The 18,250-nt window shown below is 42.1% G+C and overlaps 1 protein-coding gene across 4 annotated transcripts in view; it reads right to left on the bottom strand.

Moving 5' to 3' along the window:
* Positions 1 to 18,250, bottom strand: part of LOC116429918 (uncharacterized) — a 383,306-nt gene that overhangs the window by 33,882 nt on the left and 331,174 nt on the right. The gene's annotated exons all lie outside the window — the stretch shown is intronic.

Raw genomic sequence — 18,250 nt, 5'->3', positions numbered from 1 at the left:
ATTATTTCACGTTCCTTGATTCACGACGTCTCTCCAGAAATCATCTTCATATGATACTCATCATATTCAACGAGACTGTCTTTCGTTTAAATATTATTCGACGTTTATTGTTCGAGGATATCCTTACACGACACGAAAGATACGTCGCATAAATATCTTTCGTTTAAACATGATTCCATGTTTCTTGTTTCACGGTATCTCTCTGGAGACTGGCTTTATACGATACTCATCGTACCTAACGAGAATGTCTTCCGTTTAAACGTTATCCCACATTTCTCGATTCGCGATATCTCTGGAAGCCGACTGTACACGGTGCTAATGATATTCAACGAAAGCGTCTTTCGTTTAACTATAATTCCGCGTTTCTCTTGAAAATATTCCCCGGAATTAGAAGGACTCCCCGCGTTTCAACCCCCGTCGTTTAACTTGTTAAACCGTCCCCGTCACGCGAGGGTAGAATCTTCGTCAGCCGAGATAAGAGCGTAATTACGCGAATTCACATTCAATTGCACCCCGACAAATGCATTTATAACTAACAGTCGTAAAACGAGGGACCCGCTCGAAACTTCGACTGACTAATTTACATCGTATAATTAAACCATCTCGCGGGATCCTCCGCGGAAGTGTCCCACTAACGAGGACGATCGACGCCGACCGGAAGAAATCGGATTAGTATCGAAACCCCGGCGCATCGTGTTAAAGCTTCTGCATTTTCTCTCGGTCAATTTCCATGTAATATCAATCCTTTCCTCTTTGCATACACGGTTCTGTATCTATGTTTCATGAATAACATCTGATTAACCGTTCGTTAACGCGTCGAATGCCACACGATTTCATAGTATAAAATGCTCGAAATGAAAAGAATAGAATATTAACACTTAGCAGTCCGATGTCGAGACAGACTCGACATTCTAATTAATTAATAATTTTTCTATATTTATTTGTAGTACAATTGTACCATTTAAAGGTGACATTTCAATGACTCCCAAATATTCTTGAATAAATAAATAGAGCGTCGTATTAAGCTGTAATCGAATGAACTAACGTCGAACCTCAAAGTGAGAAACCAAGAGCACTTCGGACCAAAGGGTTAAATCATTTGATGGAACTGCATTGTTATTATTGCTCGTTCATCTAGCTGAACGACGTCGTATTAGATAGAATTATTTATAATATAGAAATGTTTTCAATCATCGTTTCATTAAGTGAATTATAGTAATTCGATTTGGTTGGATCACCGATGACCCCATGGCATTTAACGCGTTAATTTGTTTGGAACACTAGAAATCTTTTCTACGGTAAATTATACGTTGAATGTTCAGCTACTAGAAAAACAGGAGATTGTGTACTTGTTTAAATAGAGAAATTATTTACTAAATATTCACGGAAAATATTGAAGATGGATGTTGGAACAATGGCGGCATTGGTCTTCGAAGTAGAGCAGACAGCGTAGCTTTTTCGTTGAATTTATATTCTTATCAAATGTGAGTTATGGAATGACGTAACTATCCTTCGAATATTATATAACGGTGACTACCCTCCGTCACGGGGTGAAACACGGGACAATACGTCGGACCGGAAGCCATCAAATTATCGAGAACCTGGTATCTTCCGGCGAAGGCGACACGGTCGGTGACAAATGGGACACAGATAGGAATGTATTGGTACGTGGTCGTCCATACGAAATAGACTCGTGAAAGAATGGCGTTGAGACTGATGGTAAACGAGTCAGCAATAATATTAAATATATCGAATGAATATTATATATCAGATCGATTTAATTAATTCAATTCCTCGAACGCTAAGAGATCAGCAGTTTCTTCTTCCCATTACTTAATCAATTCACATATAATTCTTCATCTACCAAAGATTTCCTATAATTCAAAAATCTTCGTCCATAAAGGGTGCATCGTATTAACCCCTTGCCTTACGATTGAATTTCGTAGATACAATTAGAACTATTCATCATTAACAATGCATTAAAAAAGAAAACATTCTACTTTCCACGTCTAGATTTAGCACAAACCATGCAAATTGCTAAAAAGAACAATAATGCTTCATTTAACACTAGAACTACCGAGGATTTAATACGATTAATATGCAATTCCCATAAAAATTGTAACAATAGATTATTTTCAATTTCGTCAGACATTCATTATAGTATTATTTAATATTTTGTTATTATCAATATATTATCTTGAAATAAAATTTGTACATAAATTGCAGTGGACAATTTCTTTGGGCTTCTTCTGAACTGTCGATAGAAACATTTTGCACGAGCTTAGTGGCAAAGGTAAATAATACGGCAAGGGGTTAAATAACACAGTGTCGCAGCGCGTTCCGCTTTCGACGTTTCGTAGACGCCGTCGGGGTTCAGTGGAAGAGGGCGGTCCCGATTCTCAAGTCGACCGCAATGCAAATATCCCGGCCGCTCTCTCGTTTTCCCTCTTTTCTCATCCGCTGCTCCCGTTCCATCCGCCGGTTTACATACGGATAGACGCGTATCGCGTGTCCCGGCGGAACGGCGGGCCCGGTATCTCCGCTGAATTAATCTTTTTATCCCGGCCACGCGATTCGCCACGCACCGTTTACCTGTTGGCCTGTCGCTTTCAAACGAACCCCCGTATAATCGCGATCCTCATTCGTTCCCGTGGAATTCCAGCTCGCCGCGCGATGATACACCGCCTCCCGTTCGCCTGTTTTTATCCGCGCGAGCCCGCTTGTCTGGCGCGCGGCAAAACCTCGCCGAGGAGCCGAGGATTCCGCGGGTAATCCGCGTGCGCAGTTAATTAAATATGTATTCGGGGGTGGTAAAAAGAGCAGCGAGGGGGACGCTGGGATGTTAGGTGCTGCTGTTGTTGCGGTAATTGGTAGCGATGAATCGAGATGCGTGGTTTGTGAGATTCAGCTGTGATTGCTGCGCTAGGGACAGTCGTTTGTTTACCTGGCAACGAGATGTATGGTTTATATGGGGAACTCTTGGTTTTCGGTATCTGTGGTTTATTGTAAGTAATTCTTGAGTCTGTATATTATTGTAATCGTGGTTTTGGTGTCTGTGGTTTATTATAATTGAAGTTTGACGTCGGTATATTATTGTGGTCGTGGTTTTGGTGTCTGTGGTTTATTATAATTGAAGTTTGACGTCGGTATATTATTGTGGTCGTGGTGTTGGTGTCTGTGGTTTATTATAATTGAAGTTTGATGTCTGTAATTTGTAGCTGTAGTTTTGTTAGGTACTTTATTGTAACTGTAATGATCTATAATTTATAATTTTGATATTAATAATACGATCAAGAGACAAGCTGTTTTATTTATTCCTCCACTGAAAGATCTATAGAAATTCTCTTCCAGCGATATTTCACGCGAACTGAGCCAACCAAAAATTTCTGGGCAAACGAACCGGAAGATTTTTCACTGTCCAGAATTCCTCTGGAATAATCATTCAGTTGTTCCAGTCCCGAGACCGTTCCCCAGACCCTGTTTCCCCGGTGACACACGAAGGTACGACGGCGAAGGGACACCGTCGCAGACTTAACTGCCCTGTTACAAGGAGATCTATGATCTCGATTCGCCGCCCACACGAGATCCCCGACAACTGTCATACTATTCGCAGGCAAAGAACCGCTCCAGCGAGCTGTGTTCACCGAGTAGAGACAGTAACCAGGGTAAACGACAGTTTCGACTTTATCGACGACACCGGTTACGGGGAAACATAACGATATACGAGGGAATCGACGGGCGAAGGGGCGGGCGACCGTTTTTTCTATGGTTTCAACCTTCCTCGCAGGGAACTTCGTATAATTCAGCGATTTCCTCTCCCGTGTGACCAATATGGATCGTTGGGAACACGGATAAGGCGCCGTGTCATCGTAACTCATCGATAATACCGAGAATTTTCAACCTTCAACCCCTTTGCGCCTCTTCCGTTCAACTTTAAACAGCAGTGAACCATTTTCTATTATATTCCTTGTAGACGGATCAGGAGAAATTAATACTAAATGAATTAATTAGGAAAAAAAATAATTTTCAAGGACAGTGCAATTTATTCGATACTATCTCTTAATATTTTCTAAGATTTATCTTTCAACAGGAACAATCTTTTTACCTAAGTTCAATTCGAAATGGTCGTGCGACATTACAGAGGGGTTAATGGTGGAATAATATAAATGACGGAAGACACTTGTACAGACTCGAGCCATGTCCCTTAAGTAGAATAAATTGGTGTGCTGTCAGGTGGTAGCTAATTGAATGCATCTGTCACTAGTCGGACGGCGTGACAAGTAGAATAGCCCGGTGTTGGCCAGACAGTTCGGTTAGTGAAATAGGACTGTCCTCGTGGAAGATATATCCCCGTCTTAACGGGCCCGGCTTATCAATTATCAGACGATTCTGTTAATAGAATATGCAAAACCAAATACCCGCTAAGTAGATTAGAGGGGCGTGTGATCGGGCTACGCCTCGGCTGTAACTTGGCGCAGTCCATTAAACTTTGAGGGGAGCTGATTAATTCCGCTGTTCAACGTTCTCCGGCCGTTTACGGAGAGAAAGATAACACGCACGACCAAACACGCCGAAAGTAGATTAAGTCTGTATATGATCAGACAACGTCTCACCTGTAACTTTGCTATTCCCCGGTGAACTTCGACGCGTAATAATGGCCCCACCATTACCGGGGATAAAGATAATAACTTATAGAACCGTGCATCGTGTAAGTAGATCAGCTCAGCATACGATCAGACCGCAACTTGGCTGCAGCTTGGTAGATTGCGTTAAACTTCGACGGATTATAATTAATATTGCTGTTCCAATTTCCTTGTATTAGGGAGCTAACGGTAATTGTTCGCAGAACAATGCATGTGTTAAGTGGATCGGCCCAGTGCGTGATCAGACGACACTTCTGAGGTATTCCGATGCAGAGTGTTAGACTTTGAAATAGTGTGATTAATATTTGCGCTGCGGTGTTCCCTTGTAGCGAGGATAAAGCTTTATCCGAACATGTTCTTAGTAGACTAAGTCGGTGTATGGGCAGACAGTGAATCGAGAGTGGCTTGGAGATGGATATGAATCTTTCAAAGAGGTTTTAATTAATAGTAATATCCCTATCTTCTCCTGTTACGAAGATAAAGAGAATAACACGTAACAGTGAATATGTTCCAAGTAGAACGGCCCAGTATCTGATCAGACAACAGCTTCACCTCAGCTCAACGCATACGGTACATTTCAAAGCACTGTAATTAATATCCTCCTTATCTTCGTGAAGCGTGAAGTTAAAGGTGATGTGTTAAACATTTTGCTAGTAGATTATACCAGCGTGTGATCAGACAACGACTCGCTGTAACGAAGAAATTTATCAAGTTTTCAAGGATTATAATTAATCTAGAAATACTCTAGTCATAGTCTACAAATATTTTAGTAAGTAGATTAAGTCAGTATGTGGTCAGACATTGTAAACCTCTTTACCGAGTAAAAATATTACCCGAGAAACATTTAATAACAGCATCGCTCTAATCTACGCTTACCATCGATGCTAATAGTGAAGTGTAATGCACTTTTCTTGCGAGCAACAGAAAAAACTCGATTAATTTCCTGAGAATGAAATTAGCGATATAGTTTGTCTGTGACAGAGCCGATCGAGAATTGATAGGGATTGACCCTCGACCCTTTTACTTACGTACGAGCCGGTCTCAAGGGATTTCGTGACACTCGAAACAGGGCAGCCACTGATTAATGTTCCTAATACAGGCGACGATGACGCGGCGAAGTCACTTCGGGATTCAACGTAGCCAATTTACCCGAAGCCTCTTAATACTCCTATCAGTCACACGACGGGGTTCGAGACCGCGGGCAGAACCTTTCACGACGGCGCCATAGAAACTTTTGTCGAAAAATGTCTTACTTATCGTTACACGTGAATAATAATCTTTGTTTTAATTAATCGTTCAACTTTAAATATACTCAACGCCAACACCGTACTGGATGTCTGTTAAATCTCACGCGAAGGATAGATTACTTTCAACACGTTTTATAATAAAACATTGCACCGAAATTTATTTATGTTCATCATTGCACAACTATCTCAACTTCGAAGTTCCACATTCCAAAAGTTTCAACATTTCAGTTTCAAAACGTTCAGTTTACCTAGAATTTCACCTAACTCTCACTGATAATTAATAAGAATTAATAAAAACTCAGTATCTCACTCCAACTACAAACTGAAGCCTGTATTAACTGAAATATTTCTGAGCAAACAGTTCCATCTGCAAATCGTCTCGCCCGAAAAACGCAGATACCGGTAAAGAAAGAAGAAAACGTTAATCGTAAGATAATAGAGCACAGCGTCCGCGATTACCGTAAGTGATAAAATATTCCCGATCGCGGCGCGCGTGCTCCTCGGGGTCCGCCGCGCCGTCCGAAACGACCGCGATCAATCTTTTACAATATTTACGCGGCTCCCTTTAAGTTTTCGATTTATATGCAGCAGTATATTACTAAGGAATATTGAAAGCGACAGATTTCGCGGGACGCGACCGAGCGCTCCCCGTTTAAAACGTAAACGGACGGCCACGGGGCCGGGGAAATCTGCGAAAAACCGATCGATCTCGTGTATCGGGGCCACGCGATTGATCCGGCTGTCAGCCACTCGAAACGGAGAGCCTGTAACGTCGGATAGATCGGTGAAATCTGAAAGCGGCGCGTCACGGGAATCACGGCTATTCTACGATGTAGGTTTTGCGCGGCGAATCTACCCGGGGAAACTGAACGCACGAGAAATCGGCCGTACGAGTTTTACTCGCGAACGTCTGATAAATAAGGAAGATCGGTGTGCAACAGATGCACGGTTAACCGAATCGATCGCGTTATTACATGTTGTTCGACGTGTCGACATGATAGGATTATTTAATAGTCAAGGAACTATCAAGGATGTCACTGAAATTTTTTGGAAAAATGGACATAAAGACGTTTGATCTAATTTAAAATATTCTCTGTGTAAATCGTAGCAAATAGTTAATGAATCGTCTCTTAGATATCAGTTCTGAAAGTTTCTTAATGCTGGAACAACTGGTTTCGATTTTTCTCGCAATGATTGATATCTTAAAAATATCGAATATTCGAAATGAGCTTGAAAAATAGTTTCACTCGAATACTGTAAATACCCGAAGAAACTGAAAATAATCTGTTACAATTTCTATAGGGATTACATGTCAGTCGTATTAAATCCTCGGTAGCTCTAGTGTTGAACATTCTCTAGCTTACTACTGTACCAACTCTAATATCAACTACAATAATCATAATACTAGTAAGAATACAATGAGACAATGACAATGGCAATGCAAAACTTCTCAAAACTTCTTAGAACTTCCTCTGTATTTAGCTCCGATTGCAATTAGCAGAGGATTTTGTTCTTTCTTCAAAGTTTTTCAAAGTTTTGTATTGCCATCGTCATTGTCTCATTGTTTTCTTACTAGTATAGCCACTCCAACTATCTACCAGATCTACGTATAAAAATCTAAGTAAACCAATATCATTGTTCCAGAACCAATATCATTGTTCAGCAAGGCGATTATCAAGCAGAACTTTATCGCGTCTCTCAATAAATAACCGACAATTAACACGCCAGAGCAAGCACCGAAACATTGAATCCAACTCAGCAGCGTGGAACGAACGGCACGTCGAGGTGTCTTCGAAATTTCCTTGGACAGATTATTTTTTAAGCTCCTCTCGGGCCAATGAACGAGAAAGGGGGAGGAGGATGCGCAACCAGTCGGCTGGTTTCCCAGGAGGACATCGGAGGCAAAGAAGGGAGGAAGAAAGGCGAGTATTATTTAAATTGGATTCCGTGATTCCGTATGGCGCGGTTTCCACGCTGCCTGGCCCGATCTTCGACTTCCGTTCCACGGGCGGCACGGTTTCGTCAATTGATTCCCCTCCCCCGTTCGAATACTGAAATATTAAGCCCCGCCGATTTCGCAGCATTTCACGGTATCGCCCCGCGCGCGAATCGATATCTGAATTATTGGGCGGCTTGGCGCGCGAACCGATTCGCTTTGTCCACGTTTAACGGGAAGTTGCCATTATGCCGCGGAGCCGACGATTCTGTAAATTCACGTTCGACGGTGTTTAGTAATTTCGGGAACATTGTTTGCCTCCTCCATTACGCGCTCGCCGTTGTGCCGACGGTTTATGACTCGGTTCACTTTACACATCTGATTTTTGGGTTAAACCTTTGCGGACGAATGTCGAGTCAGACTCGACATATTTTATTGCAACCTCTACCTGTTTTAACAATTTTTTCTATATTTGTTTGTAGTACAATTGTACCATTTAAAGGTAACATTTCAGTGACTCGCAAATATTCTTGAATAAACAAGTAGACCGTCGTATTAAGCTGTAATTGAACGAACTAACGTCGACGTGAAACTCAAAGTTAGAAACCAAGAGCACTTTGGACCGCAAAGGGTTAACCCTTTGCGGACGAATATCGGCATTCTGCCGAGATCAAACTTCCATGCTTGGAATACCAAGTTGGGAACAAATGATTTAACTGTTGGGACAGCAAGAAATCAGTAGAGTTTCCTTATTCTTCACGATTTAAGCATTCAGTGTTTAACCCTTTGCACTCGGAGGTATTTCGTTAGCAATACTTAATATTTTCTAACTGGACAAAGACGATGGGTTTTTTTAAATGAATGCAAAGAGAAATCACAGGTAAATTGAGAAACAAAGCTTACACTTAGTTCAATATTAAATATTAAATTTCCTAATTCTAATTCGTCAGCAAAGGGTTAACCTTTGGTGATGATTCTCTGTGTTGTCGGTGGTTTGGGTGTCATGTTTGTTACGTGTCGGATATTTTACATTCTGTACATTGTAAATATCTTATAAATATTCTATGTTATACTGTGAATATTCTATACGCTGTTATACTCTACACGTCAAATTCGGTATAAACATCATAAAGAATCATTAGATATCTTTGATCTATTGCTATATACTACTTTGATGATATCTGGATATAGGTATATAATGATTCTCCGAGAACGACGAATAACTTCAATTTTTACCGGAACGTTACATCGACTCCTGATTTATTCCGAGGACGTTCATTTCACAGAGATTCCTGATAGGAAAAATTGATAGTCTCTTCGGAGAGACTGTCTCTCAAGGTCAGCAGCTCGGACTCTCGAAAAAGTTCCCGAATCAAAAGTTCTCCCCGGCCGATTTACGAGCGCCCATTCCGTTCCCGCGTAGCTCGGGCTGGCCGCGATGCAAATCAGCTGCGACCGAAGAATTTCCATATTCACGAAAGAAGTTCGATTAAGTAGGGGGTTGGCGCAACCGGACGTCCCCTCGGTCGAAGACACGCGACCGATTAGCTTCCGCCGCAAAGTGTTCGCCGTCGTCGGGACCCTATAAAGCGGCCCCGTTGCAAAATATTTCCCCGGCGAGCGTTCATTACGCAAATAGAGCCAGTCCATTAACCCCCTCGCGGCGGATACTGGCACATTTTTACTCGGCCATAGCCGTGCGTGGTTATTTATGCGATTGTGCGGACGCTGAGTGACCCAAATTGGGTTCTCAAATGTTTCCGACGCCTTTGATACGGTGCATTGAGATTTTATTTTCAAGCCACGTCTTCGAGAGTTGTTATACCGCTGATACGTTCGTTACAGATGTAAATGTTCCGTGGGAAATAAATGTTCTCTTTGATTTCTGCATTCCATCACTTGAATTATGACTATTTTACTCAGAGATGTTTTACTCTTGATCATTTCCTAGGTCAAGAGATGTAAGGAGACGTTAATACAGGGGAATTCCAGAGAGCAATGAATATTACCTTTAAATACTGTAATCTTTGAATGACGGTACGAATTATATTCTGTTCAGAATTGTGTTCTCAAAGAATCTTAGTTCAATCTCGTTAAATAATTATTTAAATATAACATTAAAGAGTCTATTTCCTAATCCAGATGCTTGAAACACCAAAGACATTAACGTTATTCTCTTGAGATTTATGTTTCCTAAAATTTCAAACTACCAATGCCTCGTGAAATAATTAATAGAAAGAAACATCAAGGAATCCTGGTTCAGTGTTCGCTAATCCAGGTACTCGATGAATACCGAAGACATTATTCACAGAAAACAAATGATTATACGCACGGACCCTTTCCCTCGATCTTTTCTTCTCCCGGAAGAAATGTTGCTCCGGCGAGCGTTGCCGAGTCATTGTTTCCATGTCCGAAACGGAACAAAGGGAGCAGTTTCACGAGACGCGCGCGGGTCAGGTATTACGCGGCGCCAAAGCAACTCTTAGACCGGGACGACGTGGTTGAAAGCCAACGCACGGGAAATCGCGTTTAATTAGAACGGTGCTCACGTCCACGTTTGCAGGGGAAACAACACCGAAGAGTCCCACGTCCGCGATAGCGACGTAGACTTTACGATCGACTCTGTTTTCGGAACGTTGTTCCGTGTCGGCCGTATTTCCGACTTTTCTCGGAAGTTCGCAGTTCACGGTTCACTTTTCTGCTCGGTAATTAAATTCGATCCTCCGCGTATAACAACGCGATGTCGGGATTGTTAGTTATTCTTCGGAATTCGAAGATTCATATGATTTGCAGCTTTGTATGGTTGGGTCTTGTGTAGTTGGATCTTTGAGTGACAGTCGTTAGAAACGTTCGATTTAGAAACGGTACGGTTTTAAGTGAAGTTATAACTAGGACAACTGGGTAATTAGAACTGGGGCAGCTTTTAAAAGGACTGGAGTAATTTGTAGAACAGTTGGAATGACTGGAATTAGAGCAACTAGGAGAACTAGAGTAACTAGAACTGGAACAACTTGTAGAACAGCTGGAATGACTAGAATTCGAACAACTAGGAGAATTAGAGTAACTAGAACTGAAAAACTGGAACAACCAGAATAACTAGAATTAAACTAAATAGTACAATTAGAATAACTAGAATTGGAAAAACTGGAACAACTAGAATTAGTACAACTAGAACTTGAAAAACTGAAATAACTAGAATTAGTACAACTAGAACCGAAACAACTGGAACAACTAGAACAGCTAGCTTTAGAGCAACTAGAACATAATTGTCGAACTGTGCTACAAGAGAGCAACGTTCATCACGATAAAGTTAATTTTAATCTTGATATTGAAGCTTGATTTTTTGTTGATACCTGAGCACTCTTCTGAACGAGTTTCCCTCCGCAAGGTAAACAGGGGGATTTTTTGCGCGTTGTAATATAAGCTTCTCTTTAAAATTCTAGTAGCCGCGCTAAGAATATTAGATAGGTATTAAACGCGTCGCGGAACCTTAATTTCGAGATTAAAGTTTCATTCTCATTTTTCATCGCTGTATAAATTCGAACCCGGTAATTAAGAAATGTAATTTAATTCTACACCGTACAAATGTCCTTAATAATATTTTTTAATAATCCCGTCGAACGTGTCCAAATATTCGTCAACCTTTTAATAATGAAAGCCACCCGTCTAACTCGCGGGAATCTGTTAATATCCAGCGAGCAATAGAAAAATTTACATTTTCCAGATTACCGACGATTGGCAGGCGGCTGAAAGTTTCATTTCAATGAAAAACGCGAAACAAGAACGCTCTCGGTGTTAATTCGATTTGATTACTCCGCCGAATAATAGGCGGGATTAATTGAATCGTTCGATGAAAGTTTAATACGAGTACGAGTTCCCCGACAGCTCTGCCGTATCGATTCGACCGGGATCGTTTTAAGATTTCACCGTCGGTCGTATGAAAGCCGTGAAAAGAAGCCGAGGAATCAATAGACAACAATGAAACGTCAACTGTCAGAAGGTGGCAGTCGATGGGGATTCATGAATATTGAATGTAGTTTTAAATAAATTTAATCCAGTATTCATGAGGCTTGAATATTCATGCGCCCGTTATTGATGAACGTCGTGTTTTATTGACGCGGTTTGTGTCATTTCCACTGTTTCCGATCAGGCGTCCGCGGAATTATCCCGCCCTACGGCCGGCCACCTCGCGCCGGATCGCATTCCGCCACCGCAACTTACATTATTACAATTCTTCAACATTCAGGACTCCCCGGCGTTCCCTGATGCATGGCTCCCTGAATTTCCAATAACGTCTAGCCACATTATTCCCTCGTTCTACCTTTCTCTTTTTAATTAGAAATTTAAATTTCCACTTATCTACGGGAGGGATTGCTCATTATGCGTCGACCACTTCCCATCGCATCGCGTATATTCTAGATTTCAAACTTTCTAAGTCGAAGACTTAATTATTATTCTGCCCAACAAACAGCAGTATCAAAGTATTCATTATATAGTCTAAACTTTCAATATATAATCTCATTTAATCAACCACTCAACCAAAGTGTAAATGACTAAAAACAAAACAAGTTTGCTAAAGGTATGTCAACATTTCTACAATGACTCTGATCGATGCAATTTGTCTTCGAAGCAGAGAATCTCATTTAATCGACCACTCAACGCATCAAAGTGGAAATTACTAAAAACAAAACAAGTTTGCTAAAGGTATGTCAACATTTCTACAATGACTCTGATCGATGCAATTTGTCTTCGAAGCAGAGAATCTCATTTAATCGACTACTCAACGCACCAAAGTGGAAATTACTAAAAACAAAACAAGTTTGCTAAAGGTATGTCAAAATTTCTACAATGACTCTGACCGATGCAATTTCCGTCTTCGAAGCAGAGAATCTCATTTAATCGACCACTCAACGCATCAAAATGAAAATGACTAAAAACAAAACAAGTTTGCTAAAGGATGTCAAAATTTCTACAATGACTCTGACCGATGCAATTTCCGTCTTCGAAGCAGAGAATCTCATTTAATCGACCACTCAACGCATCAAAATGAAAATGACTAAAAACAAAACAAGTTTGCTAAAGGATGTCAAAATTTCTACAATGACTCTGACCGATGCAATTTCCGTCTTCGAAGCGGAGAATCTCATTTAATCGGCTACTCATCGCACCAAAGCAAAAATAAGTAAGAACAGTACAAGTTCACTAAAGGCGTGTTGAAATCTGCATCGCAATGACTCTCCTCGGTGCAATTTCCGCGTCCTCGGAGCACGAAATCTTATTTAATCGACTGCTGAACGCAGCGAAGATATAATTATTCAGAGAACAAAACAAGTCTACTGCAGATCAAGGTAATGAAATATTCTAGCGTCAAAGTGTTCAGCACGATGACTCTTCCAGATGCAATTTCCGCGTCGGCCTCTCGCCGAAGAACACGATCTCCCCGACGGTCTCCGGGATAGCCGTAACAAAGGTGAAACGTATCACTCGCCGGGTTCCAAGTAGGGAATTCACGACAAGGAGGCGGCGCAATAAAGGATTTAATAAATTGTCCCGCGCGTAAACCATCGTCCCGCCGGCAAATATTGCCGGAGGGCTTTCGCCGTCTAACAAATGGAGCCTGATGAACGCGTATCAATCTTCGCATTAATCGTATCGATGATCGATGACCGGCCGACAGCGTCCGACGAACGACCGCCGCGCTTTCCACGAGTCCCGTCGACGTGCCCGTGACAAATATGCAATTTCCGGGGACCTGGTAAGCGGGCAGTTTAATTTCGACATTACAAAATAGTAATATAACCCTCGCTTCCTTAAAATACTAATTATCGCTCTTTGCATTGAGAAAATTTCAGTACACATGTTTCTGTATGGATCACCGGGTATCTAAATTATAAATTTCAAACGTAGGATTATAAGATATCCAAAACAATTTAAATTACAGTTCCACGAGTGAATAAATTCAAGAAATTCTCAGTTCAGATTGTTTTAAAAAATAAGCTGCGCTTCTAACGCTTCAGAAACCAGCATAGTAATCAGAAATTTAAAATTCAATATTTGAACCTTCAATCAAACTGAATGAAGCAACGTCGAGGGGAGAATATTAAAAAATAATTGCTTCCGTAAATAGCGTTTAGCACAGGAGACCTTAACAATGGTTGTTCAATGAAAAACTCGTTTAACGAAATATTCCAGCTTCCAACGAGAAACTAGCAAATCTACCTCACAACAGAGACCATCAAAATAATCATTGAAACAATCGTCGCGATAATCATCGAAACGAATCTATCCTAACCGAAGATCCATCTTACATCGAAAACAACGTTGACGTTTCAACCGTCAGCGTTAGGTAGTCGGCTCGCGTCGAAAAAAGGGGCGACATTGTTTCCAGAGTTGTTTATTCGGTCGCCGCATTGTCGTCTAGACATAATGCCCGCTTGAATCGCCGAAGATACGTCTCCGCGCGCGGATTCTCCTCGATTCTTCCTCTTCCCGTCGCCTTTGTGCGGTCGGCCGCAGAATGCGATTCAACGAGCGCATCCCGGTCCGTTCGCCGTGGATTTCCATGGCACTTGAGCGTCACGCGAGCCTCATAAGTTATCGTTTTCAGTGAACAATGGCCTTTCTCTCTGTTCTTCCCTTTTCTTTCCGCCGGTCGCGTTTATCGACCGGCATTTTTTTCCCCTCCCCGGCCGGCAGCGATTCGACGCGATGCGGCGCGCGTTAACGAGAAAGACAGCGCATTCGGCGAAAGAAATTCCGTCAGGTCGGGAAGTCGTTGCCGGAAGAAGGGGCGGGCGCGCGGGGGGGAAGACAGGAAACGAAACAACGTTCCAGTGGTTCGTTCCTGACCCAGTTCCGCCGGTCCTGTCGGGCTTTTGTTCGTTGCCCTTCGCCGAACCGCTCGCTCATCGAGCCAACGAGTGACCGGGAACCTGGAGACAGCGCGGCTGTAAACACGAGACCCCGTGTATTTTCTACTATTTACTGTACATCGAGATTTGGCTTCAGCTGAGCGTTGAATTGTTTATACAGGGCTCGGCTGTTTGGCCGAGCGACCGCCGGTTCTCTCTGTTTAAATGCGCTTTCACCGGAAATCCTTTTCTTCGATCGTTCCTGTGATCTTGCTCTTTAATCGATGCCCCGCAGGATTTCGTTGCTGGGCGTGTTTGCTCTTTGTTTAAATATTACTTCGTCGCACGGGTATTTTAGAAGATGGCTTTTGAAACGGTGCGTTTGAAAGTGTTGAATTTTGAAATGTGACCACCGAATGTGTAATGCGGAGTCGGTGAATGTTTTTTGGATCTTTCAATGTTTACTTTTGGTATCGAGTTTAGTGAAATAAGAATTGTTTGTAATCGAACGAAGGAAAATTCAGTTTTCTGCAGTAGATATTTTTTGCGGGATATCCTAGAGGCCGTCTCGCGTGGTCGGACATTCCCGCAACTATTAAAACTCCGAGCAATCGGTCTCCCCGAATTAAGTAATACGATCAATCACTCGACAGTCCCGAGGGTCGCGTTCCCCGTATCAATCATCCCCGGAACAAATCATCTTCCTGTGAAACTTATTTAAGCGGCGAGCGGGGGGAGAGGTATCGGTTCCCCGGCTTCTAGTATTACATCGATCTCGGGATTTCGACGTGGAAGATGGTGAACGGGTTGCTTCGATGCCTCGGGGTCGGATTAGGCGAATGTACGATTGACAAAGGGAGGTGGACAAGGAAATAAGTAGACGGGCAGATGTATAGACCAATAGATAAGTAGATTTATAGATAGACCCATTGATGGATACATCCATAGATAGGTAAATCCATAGATAAATAAATCCATCGGCAGATAAATGCGTAAATGTATAAACCCATTGATAGATAGATCCACAAATAGATAAATCCGTCGATAGATAAATCCATAAATATATAAATCCATATATAGACAGATAAATAGACAAACACACAGATCCACAGATAGATAAACCCATTGACACATAGATCCACAGGCACACAAATAAATAGACACATCGATAGATAACACAAAAAAAACACGCAAAGGAATAATAGATAACCAAACAGATACGCAGATAGATAAATAGATAGATAGAGAGTTACATAGACACCCAGGTAAATAGAAAGATAGATATAAAGGCAGGTAGACAAGGTCGGCCCTCGAAAGATGGACACAGGAAGGGTGGTCGTGTAACAATGTCAGTCTATCCGGGTTTGTTCTGCCCTACTTGGTCCTTACGGCGGCTTTTGTTCACCGAGTCGCGCGGCCCTCTTCGGATCAGATCAGATTACCGGCCACGAGGCGCTTTACCCGAGGAAATGCGGGTTTCCATCGCACCGAATTGGCGACGTAAGGGGATTGGAAGTTGCCCGAAGGGAGGGAAGAACCCTGGCCACGAATACGTGAGATCTACCCGGCTAACCCTTTCCTTCTCCGCTGGACACGTCTCCTCTCTCCTCCTCGAATGTCCCTTTCCTCTCGGAGAAGGAGACCTTTCTCGTTCGGCGCTGTCTCTGTCAAGCTTCGCTTCTCTTCCCTGTCTTCCTCTCTCTCACTCTGTCTCTCGATCTCCGTCTCACTACTTCTCTCTCTTTCTCGTTCGGCGCTGCTTGGTCAAGCTTCACTTCTCTTCCCTGTCTTCCTCTTTCTCTCTCTCTCTCTCTCTCTCTCTCTACTCCTCCCTCTTTCTCGGTTTGGTCAAGCTTCGTTTCTTTTCCCTCCCACCCTCTCTCTCTCTCTCCCTCTCACTACTTCTCTCTCTTTCTATCGATACTTCCCTATTTCCATCTTCCTCGTTCTCCGAACGCCGATAGGATTACTCCACATCCACGGATACGACGAGACGTCCAGGGAAAACGAGATGAAAGCACCGCGTAGGTAGCAATCCTCGCTCGAGGACATTTCACTGGAGCCGGCCACCGTTTTGTTTACGTTCCCTTTGACTCCGGCGCGACCTTCGCTCATTGAAACCTGGTTACCCGGGGTTAAGTGGCCGCGGAGAGTGGATTAGGAACCGCCGCTGGAACCTGCACCGACTACTCTTAATTGCGTTTCGGATTTTGGTCAACGGGGATTCCTGGGGAATTTCGGGGAATCGGGGAAAGGATGACTCGGAGATTTTTGCTGCAGCATCCGCGTTGTAATTTCCTTTCTTGGAATTGTTCGCTCGGTTTTTCATTTTTCTTGCGGGTGAACGAGTCATTGATATTGCGGTTCGTTTCCTGTATTAGTGGACAGTGAATTTTATGTTTCTACAGTTTCTTAGAAATTTTCTTTGAAGGTCTTTGATTTTTTGAATTTATTCTGGGGTAGTGCAGTGGAGAATCTTTTGTGTTTGGGAAAGATATTTGTTAAGTATGTTGCGAAGGAATTATTAGGTATTGTTACCTGTTAATGGATGTATAGGTTAATTACGGGGAGTATTTAGTTTCCCCGTCGATGAAACTGTGGCCGAACTTTGGCTAATTAAGGTTCTATTTGACAATGTTCGGGAAATACGATTCGAGTCTATGATTAAATACGTAGCTTAATTGTATATGGGATCATTTTGTAATAGCGCTCGGTAAATACCAAGTGGTAAAGGCCCACATGTGGTCAGACATGAACGGTAAGTACCTGAACAAATATACGAGCGCCAATATTCTACCAATAGTTACGGAGCAAACTATCGTAGATCGAGTAGAATAGGTTCGTTTGTGGCCAGACACCTGATAACGGTCGTAAACCTATACCCCTACGGAGAACGTCGCACACTAATGACTTGAAATCTCTGTTCCGAGCTTCTTCGTATCACTTAGACTCGAGTCATTATTTATCTCAATAGCGTGAAGTAAATTTAATTGTAAGTTAACAAATCACACGACGGAATTAATGTACAATTATATATTACACATAATTCCTGTATTACAAGAATTAATATCTTCATATACTTGCAACGAAACCCACGTTTACTCGGAAAATATAAAGGTTTCATTTCCAGTGAAAAAATCATCGAAGACTGCGTCGTTGAAATCGATGCAAATAATCCACTTAATGACGCAATAAATTTCAGTCTAAAGCGGTTGTCAGCTTCAGACAGCTTTAATAAACAATGCGCCCTCCGCGAGTTGATATTTTTCCAATAAAATATTGTTTGACAGACAATGTTTCAGACTACCAAACTGCTATTGACAGTTACAGCGTAATACGTACGGCACACGGAGAATTAAAACGATTGCTAGTTTGTAACGAAGAATATTTGCAATTGAATTTCACGCCGTTAATGTCACTCGATTATTAACCCTTTGCACTCGAGAGGTGCCTCTCACTCACCAATTGATTTCATACAGTGAAACTGTAAAATTTGATACTTAATATTAAACTTCGTGCAATGCATCAATTTGAGAAATATTCAAACAGAATAGCTTTGTCCATGGATGTAAG

The sequence above is a fragment of the Nomia melanderi genome, chromosome 2, assembly GCF_051020985.1.
Source record: "Nomia melanderi isolate GNS246 chromosome 2, iyNomMela1, whole genome shotgun sequence".
Taxonomy (NCBI): Eukaryota; Metazoa; Arthropoda; class Insecta; order Hymenoptera; family Halictidae; genus Nomia; species Nomia melanderi.
Note: the sequence above shows the minus strand (reverse complement) of the source record. Positions and strands in the feature narration are given on the sequence as shown.